The sequence below is a fragment of the Sminthopsis crassicaudata genome, chromosome 5 (assembly GCF_048593235.1).
Source record: "Sminthopsis crassicaudata isolate SCR6 chromosome 5, ASM4859323v1, whole genome shotgun sequence".
In the NCBI taxonomy this organism is placed as follows: domain Eukaryota; kingdom Metazoa; phylum Chordata; class Mammalia; order Dasyuromorphia; family Dasyuridae; genus Sminthopsis; species Sminthopsis crassicaudata.
The window spans coordinates 233,244,570-233,256,816 of NC_133621.1; positions in this window are offsets into that span (position 1 = coordinate 233,244,570).

The window sequence follows — 12,247 nt, forward strand, 5'->3', positions numbered from 1 at the left end:
AAAACCCATTTTTCTTGTGTAGCAAGACAGCTGTATAAATATGTATACATATATTGTATTTAACATGCATGGGATTGGGAGTGGAAGGAAATAGGAGAAAAGTTGGGACAGGAGTTTTTTGCAAGTATTAATGTTGAAAAATTTCCCATGCATATGTTTTGTCAATAAAAAGTTATAATAAAAATTATTTCACAAAGTCCTTTTATAAGGATATATTTTAAATTATTTGAATCATTTCTAATTGAATTAGGTGAATGTCAGTTAATTTTAAAAGTGATAATATGCCACTTTTTTAAATTATGGAAGATAGTTGTAAATATGCTGATTACATGCTAATTAAATGTATAACACTAAATGCTAAACTGAATTATGCTTAATGAATTATTAATTTGAATTATTGAATGTAATAAAACTAATGGATTTACAATATTCATTTGATGGATATAGACATTTTTTTTTATTTTACAGACTGCAAATCTATTCTCGGATTTTTAGACTGGTATGTCATCATATTTTATTTCTTTATGCTACTTTCATGTCTTTTATATGTAAAGATTACTCAATTAAATATATTTTGAGAATGTATTTATATTTATATATGTCCATATATATATGAATATATTCAAAAGTATATTGATACACTTTTGTTATATAATTAGCTCACTTCAAGTCCTAGAAAAAACATAATGAAAACACCTATGTTTGGTTCTAGTAATAATACTTCCATAATCCTAATTAGGAAAATTCTTGACATTTGAGAAGTTGGATTCTCCACAAAATGTATTTATATGTATTTCCAGTTAATGCCTAGTTTTTTTGTAGTTGAGACAAAAACAAGAGACTATATTATAGTGTCTATGGATTAAAAACACACTGGGAAAGGATATTGAAAAAGACTAATGTTTTCTTATTGTTTCCCTCAGTTCTTCTCTGTTCTAGCATGTACCATATATACATATATATATATATATACATATATATATATACACACACATACACACACATACATATATATATGTATATATATATATATATATACATATATATAAAGAGAGAGAGGTGTTTTCTTTTTTAGCAATTTATTTGGTTGTCATCAAGTCTTTAAAAAAATATGATGACTCAAAATATAGAGGATGTGGAAATAAACTGGGAGAATAAAGCCATTCTCAATAACTCTAAAAAAGAAAGTGATAGGCCAGATGTAAAGTAATTTTATGATTGAAACCATATGAGGAGAAGATAGAGACAGAGAGATGGAGCCAGAGAAAGAGTACAAGACAGAGACAGAGACAAATAAAATATTTCTTTTACCAGCTTCCATATTTCTAAACCAATATATGGACATGTGACTGAGGATGGTTGAGTCATTTCCATTAGAGAAAAAAATCTATAACACTTTGCTTCCTGTCCATCCTCCCAACTCTGAAATAGATTTTGCCCAGAAACATGAGAATAAAGGAGAGAGGAAAGCTGACTTCTACCTCAGGCTTACTCCAGGTTAGAATTTCCTAATGTAATAGATATTTCCAGTGTTTTAAGAGGTATTATCTTGGTCCTCTTCCACCTTTAAACAAAGAGGCAGGCACTAATTCATTCAAGAGAAAGAAGAGAGTAGAGGCAGGGGAGAAATTAGAAGGAATTAGCAGGCAAGGCTTAGTCAAATTAGAAGGAAATGAACTTATATACACCAGAGAACAGTCCTATCTTTCCTCCAACCCAGCAACAGATGCCAGCTAATCCTATGAAATAATAATAACAATAGAAGTAATAGTAATAATTATAGATAGCATTTGTATCATAACTTAAGTTTTACCAACCTAAATATAATTAAATTTATATATTAATGTGAAAATCAACTTACTGATCAAAGAAGTTTTCAATATTTGTAAATCAATTGATTTACTCTCCTATGTACTAGAGACTTCATGTGTGTGAAGTTAGCAAACTTTAATAATTACAATACATTTGTTGTTGATAAGTTATTGTCACAGTCTAGAATATCAACTTATTTATTGTTTCTAAAGGCCCCAACTATTCAGTTCCTATAAATCTGCCCAGCAGCAACAATCAGTTGAAAGAGACTCAAGTTCTAGTAAAGATCTCCAAAAGCCAGGGTAGACATGCTTTGGTGAACTTTTGAAAAGATATGGGCAAAATTAATGCTTGATGATCAGGAATATATTTATTTAATATTGGTACATTCATATACATTCAATTCATTGAGATTACAGACCTATTTTGCTATCTAAGTATTTTAGAGGTCTCTTCTGGAAATCTGGATGATATCTAGTGGGGTTGTCAGTAGAAAATTTATACTTTTGGTGAGGAACTGGATTAGATGGACTTTCCTTTGAATGCTATAGTTACAATGGAATCAGCTCTGAATCTAAGGACACTTTTTCTGTCTTACACATATTACTTAATCAACTTAACCAGTTTGTTTTTTTCTGTTTTATTTTTCCCATCTTTGTTCTCCTAAAAATGTGTACTAATGAACTGTTTTTCAAATTTGTTTTCAATAGCTAAATGACTGTTATCTGATAAAATAATATTTTATAAGAGATATGCATTCCTAGAATCCAACATATTTTATATTATTTAACTGAACTATTACCAGACACTGATGAGATATGCAAAAAATAGAATGCTAAATGAAATTCATTCTTCAGTTTCTTACAACATATATTTAAATGACAAAAGGCAATTGTCAGAAATTGTAGAAAATTCAATCAAGAAATTTGTCTTATGGTTTAAATGTTCCAATACCTAATTAAGTGTGGAAAACCTCTAATTCTGGGGGTGTGCATACTTCAAATTTCATTACCATTCTGTGAAAAGTAAAAGGGGAATTTTATAATTGATGAAATTTTTTAAAAAGACAGTCATTTTTTATTAAAATACTGATTTTATGCAAAGTGAGTATGAACTTCATTAAATAACTTTAAATTAAAAAAATAAAGTCACTCTAGTTTAAAGTCTTTGTTTCAGTGGTTCAGAGAAATGGGATAAGTTAAAGCATCCTAAAATGCCATTGGATTAATTTTGGGAAAAAACAAACAAATAAACAAACAAACAAAAAAAGCAGGCACAGAGAAACTTAATAAGCATTTATGTATTAATATGTATAGAATTTCTTATGGACCAGAGTTCAGCATAAATATACCGATATGACATATTACACACATAAAACTATATATATATATATATATGTATATATATGTATATATATATATATACATATACACACATGTATGTGTATATATCACAATGTGTGTGAAGTATATTTGTATTTGCAAGTATTTAAAATGATACAAGCAATGGATGCTGCATAAATTGTGCAAAATATTTAAACAAAATTGGCTTTAATTTTGAAAGTGAACTAATGTTCATGTTTTTATGAATAAATATAAAAGACTTTCTCATAAAAAAGTTTAAAATTATACTGAGCTTGTATCAGAAAATTTGATAAATTGCTTTGTGAGGAGCTTTTAAAAAATTGTGAAGGAATTCAGTCAACAATTGTGGACTTTATCCAGACACAATATTTTTCAGCTGTGAAGAGAAATTAGAGTTTCCATGGGCCCCCTAGATGTGACCATTCTTGTATTTTTGCTGCATTAGAATTTTTTTCTACAAAATAGATGGCTAGATTTTTTTTCATTGACTTCTACAAGGTTTCTTTCTCTCCTGACTTATTTCGAAGACATATATGTTGTAGTTTTTGACTGATGTTGAATTGTTTTTGTGTCCTTTGCCTTGCTTTTATCACTTTAAACTTTTGGCTTTCATTTGCTACTCTTAAGTAAGTGCAGCAAGATTTTTATTTTATTTTATTCCATACCACGCCATTTTTGTGTTTAATTAAATTTTGTGACGTTCAGTTGATGTAAAGAAATAAACTAGAGGGGAAGCTAAGTGATGCAGTGGATAGACTACTAGTTCTGAAGTCAGGAGGACCTTAGTTCAAATCTGGTTTCAGAAACTTGACACTTCCTAGCTGTGTGGCCCTAGGCAAGTCATTTAACCTCAATGGTCTCAGAAAAAGAAGAAAGAAAGAAAGAAAGAAAGAAAGAAAGAAAGAAAGAAAGAAAGAAAGAAAGAAAGAAAGAAAGAAAGAAAGAGAGAGATAGAGAGAGAGAGAAAGAAAGAAAGAAAGAAAGAAAGAAAGAAAGAAAGAAAGAAAGAAAGAAAGAAAAAGAAAGAAAGAAAAAAAGGAAGGAAGGAAGAAAAAGAAAGAAAGAAAGAGAGAGAGAAAGAAGGAAAGAAACAAAGAAAAATAGGAATAAAGAAAGAAAAAAAGAAGGAAGGAAGGAAGGAAAGAGAGAGAGAAAGAAAGAAATAGAGAGAAAAAGAAAAGATATACAGTAGATGTGGAAGTAATATGATGTATTCCTACAGATTTTTAATGGTTGTCTCAAGATTTTTCTTTTCACTTTCTTCTTTTATGCTTGTTCTTCTGTTTTCTGGAATATTCCTGGATAGTGCCACTTTTCCTCCTATCATCATTACTGTGGCAATAGCTTCAGCTTATGCTATTGTGTTTTGAATTTTTTCCTACATTTTTTAAATATTGTGGATGAATGTGGATAGGTAAGAATTTTTTTTCACAAACCCCTATTCCTGATGAATGAGTTCAGCCAAGCTTTATCTCACTCACTTTCAAATTATCTTTACAGCTTCCTCTTTCACTGAGTCTGCCACGAAATTTATGTAGATTTTATCTACCAAATAAGTTTTCTTCTGGGAAATTTCTTGTTTATTCCTTTTTTAGCTTTTAACTCAAATGTCATTTACATAAAATTATTGTTGTTGGTGTTTCTGACTTATTTCAGACATGGCATAATTTGGGGTTTTCTTGGAAAAAGATAAATGGAATTGTCTGCAAGGTTCTTTTTTAGCTCATTTATAGATGAAGGAATGAGAGTAAATAATGGTCTCAAGTGTCTTTTTCAGAGTCACACAGGTAGAAAACATCTGCAAGCATATTTGAATTCAGGTTTTCCATCGCATCACCTAGAGGTCTTATCATACAGAAAGCATTCAATCCATGTTTTATCAATAATTCATAATCACTATAATAAATATTAGTTCTTTTGTAATATTTTATGATAATGTATTATAAACTGTCCTAGTTTAGTATACATGGGACAATAATTAGAGGACCAAGTAAACTTGAGTTCAAATCTTGCCTTCAATACTTTCTAGTTGTGTGACCCAGAGCAAGACATTTGATTTTTTTTTTAAATCACAATTTCCTCAACTATATAATAAGGATAACGGTAACATCTACCTCTCAGGGTTAATATGAGAATCAACTGAACTAATAATTGTAAATTCCTAAGTCTGTCTAGCAGTAGTAAATACTATTAATGTTTTTTATTAATTTTTATATAGTTTGATAACAGTTATATTATGTCCTTGAAGATATTTTGAGGGATAGAGCAAAGATAGTAAGAGAATCACTATCACTGAACTATCCCTTCCACAAAACATAAAATAACACTTCAAATTAAAATCTGGAGTGACAAAGACAACAAAATATCACTGAGAAACATTTTTCCAATTAAAAGACAACAATTAGCTAGTCAAGAGATATCTGTGAACTATCATAACCTGAAATAGATCCTAAAATGAAAATGTCCATGAATATTATACTGAAATTCCAGACCTCCAAACTTAGAGAAAAAAATACTTCAATTGGCTAGAAATAAATTATTTAAATATTATAGAAATACAGTAAAATCACAAAATATTTAACAGCTACTACATTAAAACAGTACTGGGTTTGAAGTGTAATATTCTAGAAAATAAATGGGCTAAGATAACAACCCTCCACCAAAACTGAATATAATACTTCAAGAGAAGGGGGGAGAATTAATTAATATTTAGTGAAACAGAAAACTCCCGAGCATTCCTGATGAAAATATTGCAATTGAATAGAAAAAGTGACTTTCAAATACAAGTCTCAAGAGAAGCATAAAAAGGTAAAATTGGAAGAAGTATGATTAGTGGTTCAATAAAGTTCAATAACCCATGAATATTGACTTTCAAGTTACTTTCATTGATTTGGTGGTAAAACTGAAAATCAGTCTGGCAAAAACTAGTCTTAGATCAACACTTCACACAATATACCAAAATTAAGTCAAAATCAATAAATTATTGGGATTCAGTGATACTATGAATAAATTGAAACTGAGCAACAAATTGGAAATCTCGAAAATTGAAGGTGAAATTGATGATTGAAAATATAAGATAATAAATAAGTCAAGAGCTTATTTTATTTAAAAAACAAATAAACTTGATAATTCATTAGTTACCTTGATTTTTAAAAAAGAAAAAAATCAAATATTCAATATCAAAAATTAAAAGGGTGATATCACCTCCAATGAAAATGGAATCAAAGCAATTAGGAAATACTTTGCCCAATTACATTATGATAAATATAAAATTTAAAGTGAAATCTATAAATTTTATGAAAATAAAAATTACTTCAGCAAATAGATCAGGAAATAGAATGCATGAATAACTCCATCTTAGAAAAAAAAGATATAACAAGCAATTAAAAAACTCCCTAGAAAATAATCCTCAGAGCCAGATGGATGCATGAGTGAATTCTACCAAAATTTAATGAACAGTTAATTCCAATATTATATAAATTATTTGTCAAAATAGCTGAAAATTAAGACCTACAAAAGTCCTTTTATGACACAAGTATGGTGCCAAAATCTAAACCAGTAAAAACTGAACAAAGGAAGAAAATGATAAACCAAATTCTGTAATGAATATTGATGAAAAAATTCAACAAAATACTAACAAAGTAATTCTTTTCTTCTGGCTGCTTGTATTTTTTTTTCTTTGATTTGATAATTCTGAAATTTAACTACAATGTTCTTTGGTGTTTTCATCCTGGGATCTCTTTCAGGAAGTGATCAGTGAATTCCTTCAATAGCTAATTTATCCTCTGGTTGTAGGTTCTGTCACTGAAAAACCAGTTCGGAGGTTTGATTTGCTGTTGATCTAAGGGATACAAGCAATTCTCCTTGATGATTTCCCGAAATGATATTGAAGCTCTTTTTTGTCCTCATGGCTCCTGGATCTATTTTCTAGGTCAGTTGTTTTTCAAATGAGGTATTTTACATTTTCTTCTATTTTTTCTCTTTTTTTGTTTTTTGTTTGACTGATTCTTGAGTCATTCACTTCCATTTGTTCAATTCTAATTTTTAGTGGATTATTTTCTTCAGTTAGCTTTTTATCTCCTTTTGCATTTGATCAACTGAAGTTTTAAATACAGTGTTTTGTTCATTGTAATTTTTCCCACTTCACAGGTTCTGTTTTTCAATGAATTGGTGTTTTTTTTTTCATATCTATTTTATAAGGAGTTATATACTTTTTCCATTTCATCAAATCTATTTTTCAGGACTTTTCTTCACACAATTTCCTTTGTCAAATTCTCTTGCAAAGTTCTCACTTCTTTGCTCCAGTTTTCTTTTTACTCTTTTAAAAATCCTTTTACAATTCTTTTAGAGAGCTTGTGAATTGTGGACCAACTCATGTCACCCTTTGGGGTTTCATCTGGAGAGGATTTGACTTTAGAATTCTGAGAGATTGAGGTTTGTTCTTTTTTCTCCCTAAGTGCTGTCTATCATCAGAGTTCTTTTTGCTTTTTTGTTCATTTTTCTAAAATAAAGGTTGAGTTCTGCTCTTAAGGTGAGGAGGTGACAGACACTTTAGTTTGCCTTGGGACTGGTGCTGCTTACTGAATTCCAGTACTAGATAGATGTGGCCAATTCCAGTGTTTTTCTGAAGTTCAGAAGCTCACTGTTTGCCTTTTGCATTTGCTTTGTATATCTCACAGCAAATCTGCTAAACCACTGGCTAGTAAGCAGGAGAGTATAGCTTAAGAATCTTGCAGTAGATTTCCTGGTGTGCCTACACCCAACATCTGGTTCCCTGCCTGGGGCTCCCTGTGCTGCTTCTGGGCTTAATAGACTCTCATCTTTGCCAATTGAATCAGACGTTTTCTGAAGTTCTTCCAAATTTTCTTATTCTGTAAATTTGTTGTACTTCAAATGTTTGTAGGTTCTGTCACTGAAAAACCAATTCGGAGGTTTGATTTGCTGTTGATCTAAGGGACACTAGGAAAGCTCAGATAGAGATGTGTCTACTCTCCACAGTCTTTGCTCCACCCCCATAACTTCCTGATTTGAAGCCCAGTGCTCTATACATCTTAGCTTCTCCATTGTGGTTGATATAACAACAAAGTAACACTTTTATGCTGATTTCTGAAGTAGACATTAAAATAACAGGGTCTTTGTAATGAATCAATTGAACTTTAAATTTGAACTCAACAGATAACAAGTACTTATTTTGCATTTTTACTCACCTACAAATAAATATTCATTCTACTCATTTGTTTCCTTTCAAAGAGAAAGAAAAAGATGGAAGAAATAGGGAAGAATTACCAAGGAACTCTGTTAATGCTATTTCTCTGCAAGAGAGAATCTCTTTAAATAAGAGTTTCTCTACCTTTTCTATGTTGTCAGTCAACATTTAAAACACATACTTATGTAATCATAAAAGGTAATGAGAAGAGCTATTGAAATAATCTTGTATATTTTATGAGTCAGACAAAAGTAAGCTCTACATCAATTTGTTTTAATTGAAAACAAATAGACCAACTTAGAAATGGAATTTTGGGTTCCATTTTTCAAAAAGTACATTGAATCAAGTATTACTTAGGAACTTTAAAAAGAATAATCTTACATTGTTATATCCTGCAAAAAATGCATTAATGCAGACATACAATTGAGTGTTTTGAATAGGTATTCCTATTGTAAGGACTGAATAGGTATTCCTCATGTAGGACTGCATCCTTGACTCTTCATTATTCAATGTGCCAATTAAAAGATCACAGACTAGAGGAATAGAAGTTAATTAGATACTTGGTAGAAGTTAATTAGGTACTTGGTAGGTAAATATGTACTTGAATCCCAAATCGGGAGTCAGACACTTTGGATGAGAAAGTTGATTCTTTCTATTTCCGTCTGTATGAAGGCACTTAACCTCTTAAAACCTGTATTTTCATCTGAAAAATGTCAGTGGAAATAAACAGTAGAATATGACACAAGATATATGCTTACATACTGCACTGAGGAATAAGCACATATTGAATATACTGTTAATACATAGTGTAAATAAGCTGTTAATGTTTAACATTCAGACTTAATTTGGAAATAAGCATTAGTGCTTCTGCACTAATTGGAAAAAGAAAAATATGAAGAAAATTATTTTCATTTATAATTGGAATTCTCTTTTAGCTCATATTTCCCATGGCTCACAAAAGATTCTTGGAAATAAAATCTGTCTCTCTTTCTTTGGTTAGATAAATTGGAATTTTATTAAGGGTATTATATTTGCTTCTTTCAGCAGGAATTACAACCTGTCAATGATTTAATCCCCCATAGCAAGTAATTAAAACTATTGTAGGGGCAGCTAAGTGGTGCAGTGGATAGAGCACCAGCTCTAAAGTCAGGAGAACCTGAGTTCAAATGTGGCCTCAACACTTAACATTTCCTAGCTGTGTGACCCTGAGCAAGTGACAACCTCAATTGTCTCAGCAAAAAACAAAATTCAAAAAAAATCGTGAACAAGTCATTATATGATTCTAGGTACAATAAAATTTTTTGGTAGTGAAATATATTTATGGAAAAATTCTTTTGGTAGATACACCTTCAATGAGGTCCTATGTGGTAATATTTATAGGAGAATTCAGAATGAATGATTCTTGAATCCAAGTCTAATATCCTGGCCACTATATGTCTTATTCTGACCTCTTTGTCAGGAGGTGATTATGATTTTTTATAATCAGTTCTTTGGAATTTTGGCTGGTCATTGCATAGCATTTGATCTTTTACACATTCATTTTTTCAGTATTGTAGTAGTAGCATAAAATGTTATGGTTCTGTTTTTGTCATGGTTTTCATTCTTTTAAACTTCATGACCCCTTTCTGAGATTCTCCTTCTCTTTTAGCAAAGACATTGGCTTAGGAGCAGGCCTCCACTGTACTGTGTTTCTGTGACTGTCTTCCTGGTATACATTATCATTTAAATCTCTCCTCACAGGGATATGGGTCAAAGGAAAAGCTCAGGTGCTTTACACATGGAAGTGACATAATGTACAAAACCTCTCATTGTGCCCATAAAGAAATTTAGATTCAGAAAAATAAATGCCTTGTACAAAGTCATGTGAACTATGTTAGTGTCAAGGCTGGATTTTATACCTAAGTACTTTGAATACAAGGATTTTGTTTTATTGTTATTAGTTTGTTTGTTTGGTTTTTTTTTTTTTGTCTTTTTTTTTCCACTTTTTAAATCAAACCTCACAGTAATAGCCAGGAATATAAATGAAAAACTTCTTTTACTTTTGCCAGTCCATAACATGTCTTGGAAAATTGAAAATTTAGTGACACTTTTTTCTTGTGTGACTATGCAAAGATACTTAAAGTGTCCAAATCTAAATTTTATTATTAGATTATCTAAATTTAGATCATTAGATTATTAGATATTATGAACATATATATATGTATATATATACATATACATATATACACATACATATATATATGTGTATATATATATATACATACATATATACATATATATGTGTATATATATATATATGAAATGTTATTCTTAAAAATGAGAAGGTAGAACTTTCCACCAATGAAGAGTTAAGTAGAGCAATAATTAGGACTTACTTTGCACAACTTTAGGCCAATAAATTTGACAACTTAAATTAATTGGACAAATATGTTAAACAAATATACATTCAAAAATAGATTAACAAAGGAAGAAGTAAATTGTTCAAATGGTCCCATTTTAGAAAAAAGAAATAGAATAAAGTATTAATATACTCTCTAAGAAAAAAACCCTAGGAGTAGATAGATTTACATGTGAATACCACCAAACATTTAAAGAACAATTAACTTTAATACTATATAAACTATTTGAAAAAAATAAGGAATGAAGAAGTTCTACCAAATTCCTTTTTTGATACAGACATGGTACTGATACCTAAACCAGGTAGATCAAAAACAGAGAAAGAAAATTATAGACCAATCTCCCTAATGAACATTGATGCTAAAATCTTAAATAAAATATTAGCAAAAAGAAAACCATCCCCAGGATTATACACCATGACCAAGTAGGATTTATACCAGGAATGTAGGACTGATTTAATATTAGGAAAACTATTAACATAATTTATTATATCAATAACCAAATTAACAAATACCATATGATCATCTCAATAGATGCAGAAAAAGCATTTGATAAAATCAACACCCATTCATATTAAAAATACAAGAGTATAGGAATAAATGGACTTTTCCTTAAAATAGCCAGTAACATCTATTTAAAACCATAAGTAAGCATCATATGTAATGGGGATAAACTGGGACCATTCCTAATAATATTAGGAGTGAAACAAGGTTGCCCACTATCACCATTACTATTCAATATTGTATTAGAAATGCTAAGTTTTGGCAATGAGAGAAGCAAAAGAGATTAAAGGAATTAGAGTAGGTCATGAGGAAACGAAATTATCACTCTTTGCAGATGATATGATGGTATGCTTAGAGAAGCCTGGAGATTCTACTAAAAAGCTATTAGAAATAATCCACAACATTAGCAAAATTGTAGGATACAAAATAAAACTACATAAATCATCAGTATTTTTATATATCACTAACAAAATCCAACAGAAAAAGATACAAAGAGAAATTCCATTTAAAATAACTGCCAATAGTATAAAATATATGGGAATTTTTCTGTGAAGGGAAAGTCAGGAACTATATGAGCAAAACTACAAAAGACTTTCCACACAAATAAAGTCAGATCCAAAAAATTGAAAAAACATTTAGTTCTCTTGGATAGGTTGAGTAAATATAATACTACCTAAATTAACGTATTTATTTAGTGCTAAACTAATCAGACTCCCAAGAAACTATTTTAATGACCTAGAAAAAATAACAATATTCATCTGAAAGAACAAAAGGTCAAGAATTTAAAAGGAACTAATAAAAAAAAATCAACTGAAAGTGGCCTAGTTCACATCTAAAACTATATTATAAAGTAGTGGTCACCAAAATCATTTGGTACTGGTTAAGAAATAGACTAGTTGATCAGTGCAAAAGGTTATGTTCACAGGACAAAATAATAAGTACAATAATTTAGTGTTTGACAAACT